Genomic DNA, 13,802 nt, shown 5'->3' with positions numbered 1-13,802 from the left:
ATCTGAAGTTGCCCTTGCAGTGCTGATAGAGACAGTGCAGTGTCATGTTATGATAAACATGTGATTTGAATTCAAATACTAGGACTGGAATAAGTCAACTTCATTGTATTCACCGTTTATTTTTGTCTCCATTTGTCGATGAAGCCGCCCATTTAAATGACACATACGTTGCGTTGGCAGAAGGGCTTTAGGCCTCAATGTCACTTTCATTCTCTGCACCGCTCTTCGGATGAGAATCACTTGTCATGTTCAGTGGTCATCAGTGGAACCTAAATGGTGGATCTGTGGGGGAAATATGGGAGTATAGTGAAGCGCCACGCTTCATTTGTTTAGAATACTGAACTGAAGCAGTTTATCTGGATGATGTTTCACCTCAGAAAGGGAAATAATCGAATGGCCATGTTTACTTTCTGACTATTCGCACACATGTGCACTCCAATTAAAAGCACTGACACGTAGCTTTCAGTGTCAACGTTAAACACATTAAATCGTGTTGTTGAACCCATGGTCTCCTGTCTACATAGGTGTGCATTACTGCCATAAATAGAGCTATTTATTGGTTAAGTATAATTCAAATATAGCGTACATGTCACTTTAATTTTGTCACATAAAAGAAAAAAAAAGTGACCGTTTTGCATTGCTGATGCCTTTAATCACCAGCGCCTCATCGTCGCCCCACTTCCCCTTTTTATGTAAACTAATTAAGGCAATTTACACTCGCATAGATCCTGAAATAAAACAAAATAATAATAATAAACCCAGTTGAATAATATTCCAAGCAAAAGGACAGTTAGTGTTGAAATAAAGCAACGGATCTAAATAGAAAGATACCTGCTCACTCATATCACACTGAAATCATCAAGTCTCTAAAAACTTTTTCGTTTCTCCATCGAGCCGTCTTTCAGCTCACTTGTGAAAGCTATTAATACCCTGGTGTTAATTGAGCCGAAGATGCAGTGCCTGCTAATTTCTGACTCGTCTGTATGGCATCACGGCGGCATTTAGCCTCTGAATGTGATGAAATTCACTGTGGGTGAAACTCTGCATCAGCAACAGCTGCATCCCTTTAGCAGGAAAGAACAAGGAGTTCAATTTCTGTGGCTGGGGGAAGAATCTCTGTGTATGTGTGTGTGTTCGACAGAAAAACAGAGGGGTCATATGTAGTTAGTTATTGTTTTTTGACATGTGATAACTTTCAGAGAGTTAATCCCATTGAGACCAATATAAAAACTTTCCGCAGTGCTTGGCAGCACAAACTTATTTCAGCCGGCAAGCCAGCTGATCTGTAAAGGCTACTCCCAAATGACGCCTCATTAATAATACAATGAAGGTACAGCTTACATGGAAAACGAGCAGTGAGCAAATGTGATGGGCCTACTACATGTGACTGGTCCTTTTGGCCTTTAGGGTGTAATTTAGAGTGAGTCTATCAAGCTTATCTAACCACACCTGATGCATCGGTTGCTTGTCTTCTACACTGCATCTCAGACGGATGTAATGTACATTTTACAGCTATAGTTACATTTCAGATTTGACCTATAAAATGTAAAATTATAAAACTAATACAAACAAAAAAAGAATTACATAAGATGCACTGCTTACACACAGATACAGACAGCTTGCTCCTCTCCACCCCCAGCTGCTGTAGAAAACAATGACCCGGTTTATAATAACATGACATCAACAACAAGACCAATTGAAGCGGTTTGTCTTCAGTTTGATTGATATATGCACAAATGCATTATAAACAGGTTGATTGAAGATGAGTGGAAAAAGGTAATAGTTCTCAGAAAAACATAATACGGAGAGGTTCAATTCCGCATAATAAGTTCTTCTCTGTTGACATTTGAAGTACATGTTGTCGGTAATACTTCTGTACCTTTACTTCAGTAACATTTTGGATGCAGGACTTGTACTTGTAATGGAGTATTTCCATAGTTGTAAATAAAAATATACATTCATTCAATGTTAAACACAGCTTATACGCGGATATGTGAGTTCTAGTACAAGAAGGTCAAAAACGCCAGGTGGGGCACTCTCGCACTCGCCTGAACAAAGTGGAAATTACTAGAACTCTGAAGGATAGCTTTTGCCCCAGTTAAATGTCACATAGTCTTACAGAGAACCAGTCTCAACTGCCTGCTCCATCTTAGAGATAGAAAGAGGCGCCCTTGCATATCTAGCGCCTAGCTTATCTAGTTGGCCGAACATAACAATATGCGGCTGAATCAACATCTCACACACTGACGTTCCAGAGAAGGCGGATCCCGGACGTGAGCCAGTGTGGGCGGAGATGCTCAGTGCTCCATCAGGCTATTTGAATGCTAAAAACAAATCCGCCTCCTACTATTGCTTTGACCAATAGGCTCCAAAAGGAGGACCTAATATATGAACGCATGCGCACTCTGTTTAAGCGCCTTCTAGCTTTTCATTCACTCCTACAGAGTGAACTTTTTAGGTCCGTGCACGTTTAACTGCTGGACATAATACTTCTGTCACAAATAAACCTTATTGCTTGAATTGAGCTAAACGCCTCGACCTAAGTCTGTTCACCTGAGTTTTCTCCTCAACATGAGATTTATTCTCAACATGGTAGCAGAGGATGGTTCTTAACGATCAGTAGGAGAGACATCTCGTGACGGACTTTTTCTTCTGTCAACAGACAAAACAACAGGTGTTTTCCCGAGAGGCTGGGGATTCCGGAGGCCTGCCGGAACGATTCTTATCACCTCGGGAAACTGATCAAAGCAGCTGCAATCAAAAGGTAAGCGCAGAGCCTATTTAAATGAAATCTGCAGAATTGTATGTAGGAAAAACCAAATTGAATTGATCAGAAGTACCGGGTGTGAGTATGAATTGCTTTGACTAAATTTTTAAAGATAAATTGACGAAGCATTGTGACAGGATTGTTATGACAGCAGTGGGGGTTTTGTAGCATAGAATGTACATGTGTGTGAGTGGATCTAACAGAAATTAAGGATTGTAAGTTCTATAAACTGGCATCGTGTTCACCGTGTAAGTTTTGATAACTGTTCGGAGGTTACACAGCCGTGGCGAAAGCTTCGGTTCGCTGACCAATGACGGTCTGAAAGACTGAATTCCGGGCCACACTGTTGATTTATGCGAAGTTGCAAGCTGAGATTTGGATCAAGTATATAGAATTGTTGTTGAAATACGCTGATGTGACTGTAGTGTGTCTGGAGACTGCAAAACGCCATTTCCTAAAGGGACCAGGTTCATGCAATGTTGTACACTGTAAAACGAAGATCCATCCAGAGAATTTTAATTGAAAAAAATAAATTGAGGAGGTCAAATTGAGGTAATTGATGAGGTTTGTGTACCAGTATTGCAGAAGTGGCAGTGTATGGGTTTGCATGCAGCATAGATGATCTCAGGGAGACATCGATTCAATTGTAGCACAAGAATTCGCCATTTCCTTAGGGACCGTGTTCGCACAAGGCGTACACTGTAAACAATAAGGTCAATAGACCTTTCCTGACGAGGTCTGTGTGCGATTATTTGTGGAATCACGGCAGTGTATGGTCGATTGAGTGTTGAGTAATGCCTATTAGGTATCCATCTCCTTCGGGACCGTGCTCGTGAAAACGCTATAAGAGCAGATCTATATGTGATTTGTGCGTATTTCAGCGACGGCAGTGTATGGTGTCAATCTGGTATGGATGTGAGTGACTGTGTGAAGCGTACAGGTGTTAGAGAGTACATGTGTAGTTGTAAAGTTGTAGTGTTTTTCACCAGGTTGGTGTGCTTTTCAGAGATTGACGGTCAGTGGAGCAGAGCACACGCATAAGACATAAGCTTTGCACTCAAACACAGAACCACAAACACTAGAATAGAAGAGGAAAGCTGAGGGTTAATATATGTAATAGATATCCATAAGAACCGTGAACAGAGTTAGGAGCGAAGACACAGCAGGCAAAGGCACAGAGGCAAGGGAGTGAACATCTTAGATAAGAAAGACAGCTGCAGCCAAAGCAGGGAGAGATAACAACTAGGACAGAGGGCACAAGAACATTTGACAGGAGCTTTGGCTCCCTCTGGTGGTACTTCAGGAACTGCACAAGAACATTTGACAGGAGCTTTGGCTCCCTCTGTGGGTGCTTCAGGAACTCCAAGAAGAACATTTGAGAGGAGCTTTGGCTCCATCTGGTGGACATTCGGGAGTACTGCATCCAAACATTTTATATTGAAAATTTTGAAATTTGAAATTTGAAATTTGAAATTTGAAAAAAAAAAAAAGAAGAATTTTGAGAAAAAAAAAAAGATTGGAATTGATTAAAAAACAAAAAACAAAAAAAAAACAACTTGAACTGAAAAAAAGAAGAAGAAGAACACAAGAAGACATGGCTGGAGCTGTGGCTCCATCTGGTGGCTACTCAGAAGCACTGCGTGCAAAACTGAAAAAAGCTGTAAAAGCCACAGGAGGCAAGGCTGCATGGAAAAGAGACAAGATTCATTGGGATAACTGCATGAAACGATGGCAAGAGGAGGGATGGTGGAAGGCGGCCAGTCCACTACCTCCATCGATCAACGACCTCCTGCTCGTTACCAACGATTTGACAAAACGAGTGGCCTACGCACAGACTGCAGAGAGAAATCAAACGACAAATCAAACCAAGCGATGGGGGTTCGCTAACCCACTGAAGCAAGCCCGCATAGACAGAGAAGAGGAACAGCGAGTGGCAATGATGGCACTAGGAACGGCCATGACGGATCGGATACAGGTGGACATGCCGACCGGAAAAGAACAAACCAGGCCCCATCAGGCACTCGACATCACCCCCTCGACATCACCCCTACCACTCAAGCCCCGGTAGGTCTGGAAAAGACTGCACAGGAACCGGGCCAGGCATCTCTGGCCTCGGCCCCTCCCCCGCCCTCAACTGGCCTGTCTCCAGCACTTCCTCTGGTTCCTCCCCCCCAGTATCACCTTCGGTCCCATGGCCCGCCCCCCAAAGCCAGAAAAAGAGGAGCACCTGGAAAAAGGGGAGCATCCTATTTCTGCTACAACTGTGGGAAACCGGGACACTTCGCAAGAGACTGCATGTCAGCACTGCAGCAAGCACAGAGAGGAAGAGGACAATACTCCAGAGGAGGAGGCGGACATGGCTATGACGGACAAAGACCACAGCAAGGGGCCCATCAGGCTCCTTGGGACGAGGGACATGGTCCCCAAGGCGGGGCCCATGCCACACAGGCAAGTAGCCAACAGCAATGGCCAGGAGGTTACAACAGTCCTCCCTATTGACACGCCCCTCAATCACTGGCGTCACACACTCTACATTTCGGCCTCACCAGCGAACCCTTAATCAGGTGCTCAGTAAATGGACAGGATCACACCTTCCTCGTCGATACTGGAGCCACCTGTTCGAGTGTGATGACTACGCAACCGTTGTGTCAGTGGTGGGAGTCTCTGGTACTCCAGTTCGACAATGTTACACCACCCCTCTCCCCATCACATTTCAAGATGCAACCTTCATGCACAGCTTTCTCTCTGCTCCAAACTGCCCTGTCAACCTGCTAGGACGCGATCTGATGACTCGCCTCAATCTGATTATCTGGATGAACCAAGACGGTGTCCATGTCTCGTCCAACCCACCAACTAGTACGTTGTCCATGCCAGTACGCATTCTCTCCCTTGCTCCCATTACAGAGACAGTGTCCCCCACAGACGAAGAAGTTTACTGGCTACGCTGTCTCCAAACTGGCCCCCAGACCCCTGCCATCCAATATTGGTTCAACATTCTCAAACCAAAAATCATTCAGCTTTTCCCATACAAAACTCCCCTGGACCACGTCCATTGCACTCTAAATGTCACACACGCACAGGGCCACCATCTTGCAACATCCCCAACCGCTCACTGTTGCCACTCTTCTCTCATTTCTGGGTTTAACAGGCTACTCACGAGCCCATATCCCAGACTACACCAACAACACCACCATTCTCAGAGAGATGTTGAAGGAAGTGGGCACCAGAAATCTTACTGCCACCCTCACATGGACAAAAGAGGCTGAAGCAGCTTTCTCCCACTTGAAGCAAGCACTTGCACATGCCGCCGCACTCATTTCCCCAGACTACTCCCTACCGTTCCACCTTGATGTTTCCGAAAGAGACAGCCTACTCAATGCTGTACTCTTCCAGAAAAAGGGGGGTGAGAGACAGGTACTGATGTATCACACATCAAAACTTGACACTGTGGAAAATCTCATATTGTCATGGGCCATCCACTGGAAGCCAACATCCGCCCTGAGCTCACAATCGAGCACATCAAAGAACATCAAAAGAAAGCAGGACCTTAGGAATGGTCCGAATGGACACGAAAAGGAGCCTCAAAAGACAAAGAAGGTCTGTGGAGAGCCCACGACGGCAGAGTGGTTGCCTCAGCAGAACTGTGTGCAGCACTCCTACCAGGGGCCCACGGACCTACACACGAGGGAAAGAAACGGACATTGGACAATTTAAAACAACTATGGTGGCATCCGCACATGGAAGCGATATCTTTCCTCTTCTGCGATGAATGTCAAATTTGTGGAAATCACAACCCAAGAAAACCATTCAAGACACCGATGGGATCTTATCCCGTGCCCTCTGCCTGTTTCCAAGACATCAGCATAGATTATACAGATATGACCAGAGAACAGAGTGCAGGGAAAGAGGTACATCTTGGTATTGGTAGACAGATTTTCAAGATGGGTGGAAGCAATTCCCACCAAGAGAGAAGACGCGCAGACAGTTGTAAGGTGGCTGCAGACAGAACTGATTCCCCGTTACGGAGTGCCGAGATGCATCCGCTCTGATAACGGATCACACTTTAGCAACACCATGCTCGCACAGGTAGAGCAATCTCTGGGAATCACACACCGATTCGGGTCAGTCTATCGCCCGCAATCTCAGGGCCTGGTGGAACGAGCGAATCAGGCCCTTGAGAATTGCGGCAGTGTATGGTTGATTGCGTGCAGCGTAATGTCTCAGGGAGACATCAATTATTGTTTCAATGTATGTTTTAAATCTCCTTTACTTTTTACGACTGAATTTTATTTCTTACACTGTTTCTTTAATTGTTTTTAAATCTCCTTTTCTTTTGCCTTATGTTTTGATGCTTTTAATGGTTTTATGTGAAGCACTTTGAATTACCTTGTTGTTGGAATGTGCTATACAAATAAACTTGCCTTGCTTTAAGGCCAAAATTGCCAAAGTTTGCGCGGGCTCCAAATTAACATGGGTTGAGGCCCTGCCCCTGGCCCTTATGGCCATGAGGTCCGGAAAAGGGGGAGAAACACATCTCTCCCCACACGAGATCATGACTGGCCGGCCGATGCCAGGTCCACCCAGAGATGGAGGTCATATGCCACCTCTGGATGTACAGCAGATTGAAATGTCTGACTATATGAGTGCCCTAACTTCCCTTGCTGAAGCTCTCTCCAAGCAGATCGAGAGGACTCGAGCAGTACCTGAAGCAGCGGCAGCTGGAAAGCAGATACAAGTAGGTGATTGGGTCAGGGTCAAGGTTCACAAGCGCAAGTGGACTGACCCCAGGTGGACTGGGCCGTACGAGGTGAAGGAGGTTACTTCACACTCGGTCCAGGTCAAGGGCAAATCAGGCGCCCCTTGGCACCACCTGACACATTGTGTCCCAGCACCGGTACCAACCAGAACACTAGGAGAAATTCGCACTAATTTGGAAAATGCATCAGGAACTTAGACGCTGTCTAGGGGACCCTTATGCAAACCCCGCCGACCGAGGTCGGCAGCGCTTCACCTGGGAAGGAGTGGGGATGTGGGAGGAAAACTATAATGGGGGTGGGAATGGGCATATTAGTTGCCTTACTGATCTGGGGATTAGAAACCAAGTATCAGACACAACAGCACCCATCTAATTCAACTGCCCCCCTCCCTCACCATCCCCGAATCAGACACACACCCGAACTAGACATAGCACCCCACCAGTTTCCGATCCAGACGATTCAGATGATAGGGACCTAAACATAGAGTTACAGCCATTGAATGAGTAGTTCCAAAACATAGAAGTTCACACCTAGCAGGTGTGAAAAGGGGGATTTGTAAATAAAAATATACATTCATTCAATGTTAAACACAGCTTATACGCGGATATGTGAGTTCTAGTACAAGAAGGTCAAAAACGCCAGGTGGGGCACTCTCGCACTCGCCTGAACAAAGTGGAAATTACTAGAACTCTGAAGGATAGCTTTTGCCCCAGTTAAATGTCACATAGTCTTACAGAGAACCAGTCTCAACTGCCTGCTCCATCTTAGAGATAGAAAGAGGCGCCCTTGCATATCTAGCGCCTAGCTTATCTAGTTGGCCGAACATAACAATATGCGGCTGAATCAACATCTCACACACTGACGTTCCAGAGAAGGCGGATCCCGGACGTGAGCCAGTGTGGGCGGAGATGCTCAGTGCTCCATCAGGCTATTTGAATGCTAAAAACAAATCCGCCTCCTACTATTGCTTTGACCAATAGGCTCCAAAAGGAGGACCTAATATATGAACGCATGCGCACTCTGTTTAAGCGCCTTCTAGCTTTTCATTCACTCCTACAGAGTGAACTTTTTAGGTCCGTGCACGTTTAACTGCTGGACATAATACTTCTGTCACAAATAAACCTTATTGCTTGAATTGAGCTAAACGCCTCGACCTAAGTCTGTTCACCTGAGTTTTCTCCTCAACATGAGATTTATTCTCAACATAGTGTGGTGGTGTTACTTAGTTATAGGAATACTTCTTGCACCACTGAGTGCTGGTCGTGACATGTTACATACACCAGCTCTCATGTTCTTGGGGATAGGCCTATTGACCCCAGCACTGCTCCACACTGAGCACAGACCAACACAGAGTCAAGTTGCATGCTGGCTGCAAATTACAAGTAAATATAGAGTGGAAGACAGTTTCGGCAGATAAATAATTACTGTGCTTAGGAGTCTGCAAGCTTGGTCTTGCTGAAGCTTGATCAATTGATTCAAAAAGGAATATAACAGCGTTTAAATTGAGGTTATTGCAGGGGCCGTTTTTATTTTTTTGCAGTGGATGTGCCAACCAAAAGGCAATAACATCTGTAGATAACTTCATTTAAAAATAGCAGTGCTAGAAGAAGTATTCAGATACTGTAGTGCAATAAAGTTTTCAAAGAGAGTGTTTAACAAATACTGTTAAAAATAATTTGTTCTGGTAATATATATTTGTACGTATAGTTTGATGAATATCAATATCATATCAAATTAATCTTTGGGAAATGCGAAACACTTTCTGACTAATGATGAAAGAAACCAGTGTATGTACCATAAATCAGATGAGTAAGATTGCATTAGGTATGAGGTGTATATTTAAAAGCCCAGTAAGTGGGTAAGCTGAATACTTCTGGCCTAATAAGATGATAAACTGCTGAAAAAGAAACTCCTCTCATGCTTTGTTCCTTAGCGTGTCTCACCTGATCGTCACGTCTGGAAAATTTGAGCCGAGGAAACACTTTTTGGTTGCAGCTTTGTAAATGAAAGCTAAAGTTGAATGTGTGTCAGCTGCAATCTTCAACATTTAAAATAAAGACTCTAAAAATAGCATGCAGAGGAATCTTCACATTTGTAGGTTGAAATGCAGACGACAGCTTAAATAGTGATTTCAATTACAAAGTTAGTGGGCAAAGAACAATATTAGAAATATTAGCAGGAAAATAAACGTTTTGCTTTACACGATGCACAGTCGTATTACATATGAGAAGAGAGGTGTGAGCTCAAAGAGCAGGCTTTTGACACTCACAGAAGGTTACAGAGAATAGCAGTCAATGAAACTGACAGTTATGACCAATCTACAGCCATATATAGTACACATTAGCAGTTCTTTGAAACACTTAAGACCTGGAGTGCCATTATCAATCCCACCCATGTATCATTTATCTAGAAACAGAGATCATGTGTGACGATCGCTCACATCAACTTACACCAATAGGAGCCAAATGTATTGATTTTGTATGATACTTTGCCTTGGACCAACTATTATAAATAGTTTTCTTTTAAATTGCTGTATTGTTTGGAATTTGTGTCCACTGTCCCTGAATGGGTTTATAATAATGTATCTCAGTTCAATGTAGCACTGCATCGCAAGTCTGTAATGCCAGATTGCTTTAACATCTCCCCAAATGTTTGAATTAAGTTACACAAGAAATAATTATTTTGGGTGCATTGCACAACTCTGCAATAATAAAAACGAATTTACACACCGTAAACTGCTTGCTCTGTAGTCTGCTATATTTGAAGTGTGAGCTAAGGGAAGAGCAGGAGGAGAAAATTCATTTTAGCATTAGAGGCCTGGCCATTGACTTTATATCTTCTAGATGGGGATACGAGGGAATAAGGTCTTATTTAACAACAGTTCACCAAAAAAAACTCGAAAAGCTTTTAGGGTGCAGGGCAGGAACGAAAAGGACCCAAATACAGACAATCTGTCAGTCAGGAACAGTTGAGGGATTTATAGAAAAGGAGGATAGCAAGAATGAGGCAGGTCCAGGTTCCAAAGCTAAAAGCTACAAGCTACAAGCTACAAGCTACAAGCTACAAGCTCCAAAGCTACAAGCTCCAAAGCTACAGTCATCAAAGGCTTGAAAGCAAAGGCATGAAGCAAGAAAGACACTATGGCACCCACCTGCAGAAAATGGGCAGGTATATATCCTGCATGGTGATTGGGAAATGAGCTACAGGTGAGCAGGAGGATGTGGGCGTCAGGTGACCTGGATATGGAAAGGCCGAGGGCATCAGGTGGAGAATGGCAATAAAGCTTCATCGAGATGCAGAGGTTTGATGAAGTGGGAATGCGACTGGAAGTAGCGACGGTAAGGCAGAATGGGCAAAAATAAACACAAGTTGTTTTGAATGAAAATATAAATGACAGACAAAGCATTGGTATGTAAAATACAATATGTAGATGTTTATACGTGAAAATCGAAATGTTGAATACAACCTAATCCTAAGCCTTTGTGCACATGCTGCACGAATAAAGCCAAACAACAGCTGCTTTATTAATACTGCAGCACACTGGCAATCTCTGCATTATGTTCTTAATGTACTTTAAACTAGTTTAGATGTCAACACTTATTGGAAAGAATATAAAACAAACTTCTTTCAACCTGCAGTGTTGTAATCTTTTTGGTAAAAGACAATTTGCTGTTTCATTTCACTGTATATTTTGCATTGTAATGCAGGCTGCTGTGCTTTCATATCCTGCGCTTATTTCCACACAGTGCACACCTTAAATAGCTTGCTTGGTGCTAGATCTGTCTGTCAAGCTTACAGGAACAGGGCTCGTGGGTTTGAGAGCAGATAGACGAGTGGAAATTAAATCCCAAACCAACAGTGCTGCATTCGTCATATCTTGAAAGATACACGTTCACAGTGCTAAATGATGAACAGAGGCACAAACAACAACATACCACAGGGAATGAAGGTGTCTATAAGCAACACTTACATGGTGTCATTAATCTGTCTCAGAATGAAATTCACCTCAATTGACTGAAATACAAACAAGCTGAAGTATTTCCTTCAAAATTATTCCCCAGTTTTGATCCAAATGTCCAAACACTGAAATTACAGTAAAAAAAACAACAACAAGGCCCTTGAGTCTGTTCTCACAGAAAACAAAACAGAACAATCCAGAATTTTTACATCTGTAAAATATTGGAAATGTGGTTTTCTATAAGAAGCAACAAAGGGCAGCCAGAAGGGGCCTTGCAACAGAGGAATGATTGCTTAGCAACATATATTACCCAACACTGCAACAGCGGAGGGCGAGCAGGATGGTCTGATGGTGCAGGAGGATTCGAGCAAGGCAACACATTCATTTCCTTTATTTTGCCCTTTTTTGGGGTCTTTTTTATGTCCTAGTGTGTGAAACAGAGTAAAGGGCCCACACTTTAGTTTAGTTTACTGTGACATAGTTTTAAATGCAACTTGTGTTTTGTGTGACTAGAAATGGAAAATTGTACATAAACACTTCCTATATAACGGTTTTCTGAAGAATCACAAAATCAACTACATATATTATTACTATCGTTATTGCCCAAACATTTAGGTAAGAACGTGCAGTGAGTTGGATCCGTCTGACAGCTGCAATGATGTCTGGTGTTACACTGCCACCTTCTGTTTATTTGTTGGAAACTAAGCAGCTGCTGCGTCCACAGTAAGCAATGAAAATAGACACAACTTGCAGATAAATTACATTCATTTAATCTTAGAAGGGTCAGCAGCATAGAACTACTTCAAGAGGATTATGCTATTTTCATGCAAAATTCCGGAATTCCAAAATACTCTGCTTTTCTTTTCATTCAATTTTGCATTTTGCACCATCAGTACGTTTGGTGAAGGATTAGGAATGAGCGCTGGTCCAAAGGAGAGATTGGTGTGTAGAATCAATGCCATGATGTCAGGGCAAATCCTTTCTATGAACGATCCATCTTCTGCCCTGATGCCCTTGTGATATGTAATGCTGATGGAGCCCTCAACTGTGTCTTCCAGGCAACGACCTTTTGCCACTGATAGATAGTACATTTACTCGAGTACTGTTCTTAATGAACCTAAAACCTTTTTTTACAGTTATTAACTTCAGTAAGTTAGCATAGCATTATGGATGTAGTACAGACATTTATATATAAAGGTCCACCATGGGCTATTTATATCGGCCTGTTTGTGTTGTGTGTTTATCTTCTCCAATTCAGTGGTTGTAATAATTCTTTACATTTTAGATATCTAATGAAACATTCGACTTTGCTTTAAATTAGCAAGTGATTTATATTTGGTTATTATTAGGTGAAAAAATAGTTTTAAATTTTCCAATATGGAAAATGTTTGAGAAAATATGCACGTTTGAAGTTTGTATTACTTCCCATTCCTTGACCTAATCTAAATTTACCATTTAAATGTAGGAGAGACATCACGGTTCCCGTACAGGTCCATGAAGTGCTATAGGGTTCAAACATACCCTATTTGTGTGTGGCAACAACATGCCAGAAAAATCATGGGCCATTTGAAGCTTCCATAGTGAAAAGAGTTGCTTGTCGTGAAGAAATACTAAGTCAATTCTTAGAATTATGTCATTTTAAAAGGATTTCCTCTTACAGGTTAGACAAGATCCTGGTAAAGATGAAAGTTTATTAAAATCTTAGTATGTAAAAGAGCTTCTAAGGTGGAAAACGTTTTGAAGAAGGGAGGAGGACTTTTAAGAGGCTTCAGAGTTTCTTAAGAGGGAATAAATGGTGGAAAGACAAAGAACTAATCTCCCTCCGCTGAATGACAGTGAGTTAATAAAACGCTACAGATTAGATCATGCAGGGATAATCTTTGTGGTCGGCCTCACTAGAGATGCGCTCACAGCTTCCACCCAGCGTAGTAATGCTTTAACGCCAGAAATGAAAGGGATCACAACACTAAAATATTTGGCAACTGGAAAAATGTAAGTGTTGGTTTATAGATACATGTCAACCAACGCTGCTACGTATCAGCAATCACAGAAACTGATGAAAGCTGAGCCATTTAACCCCGTTGATACCTGCCCTCCATCCTGGACTTGTACACCTCCAGAGTCAGGAAACAGGCAGGAAAAATCACATGCAATGAATTGAATTATCACAACCTGCAAGGTGAGCCCGGAGCCTTTGGAGCCGCAGGGCAGTTGTTGGCCAAACCCAGTTGGTAATCCAGCCTTGGACAAAGTGTTTTTCATTCTTTACAAACTATAGGACATAAACTAATTTGAATCTTTACATAATTTGATTTTACTT

Source organism: Melanostigma gelatinosum, assembly GCF_949748355.1.
Source record: "Melanostigma gelatinosum genome assembly, chromosome: 7".
NCBI lineage: Eukaryota > Metazoa > Chordata > Actinopteri > Perciformes > Zoarcidae > Melanostigma > Melanostigma gelatinosum.
Note: the sequence above shows the minus strand (reverse complement) of the source record.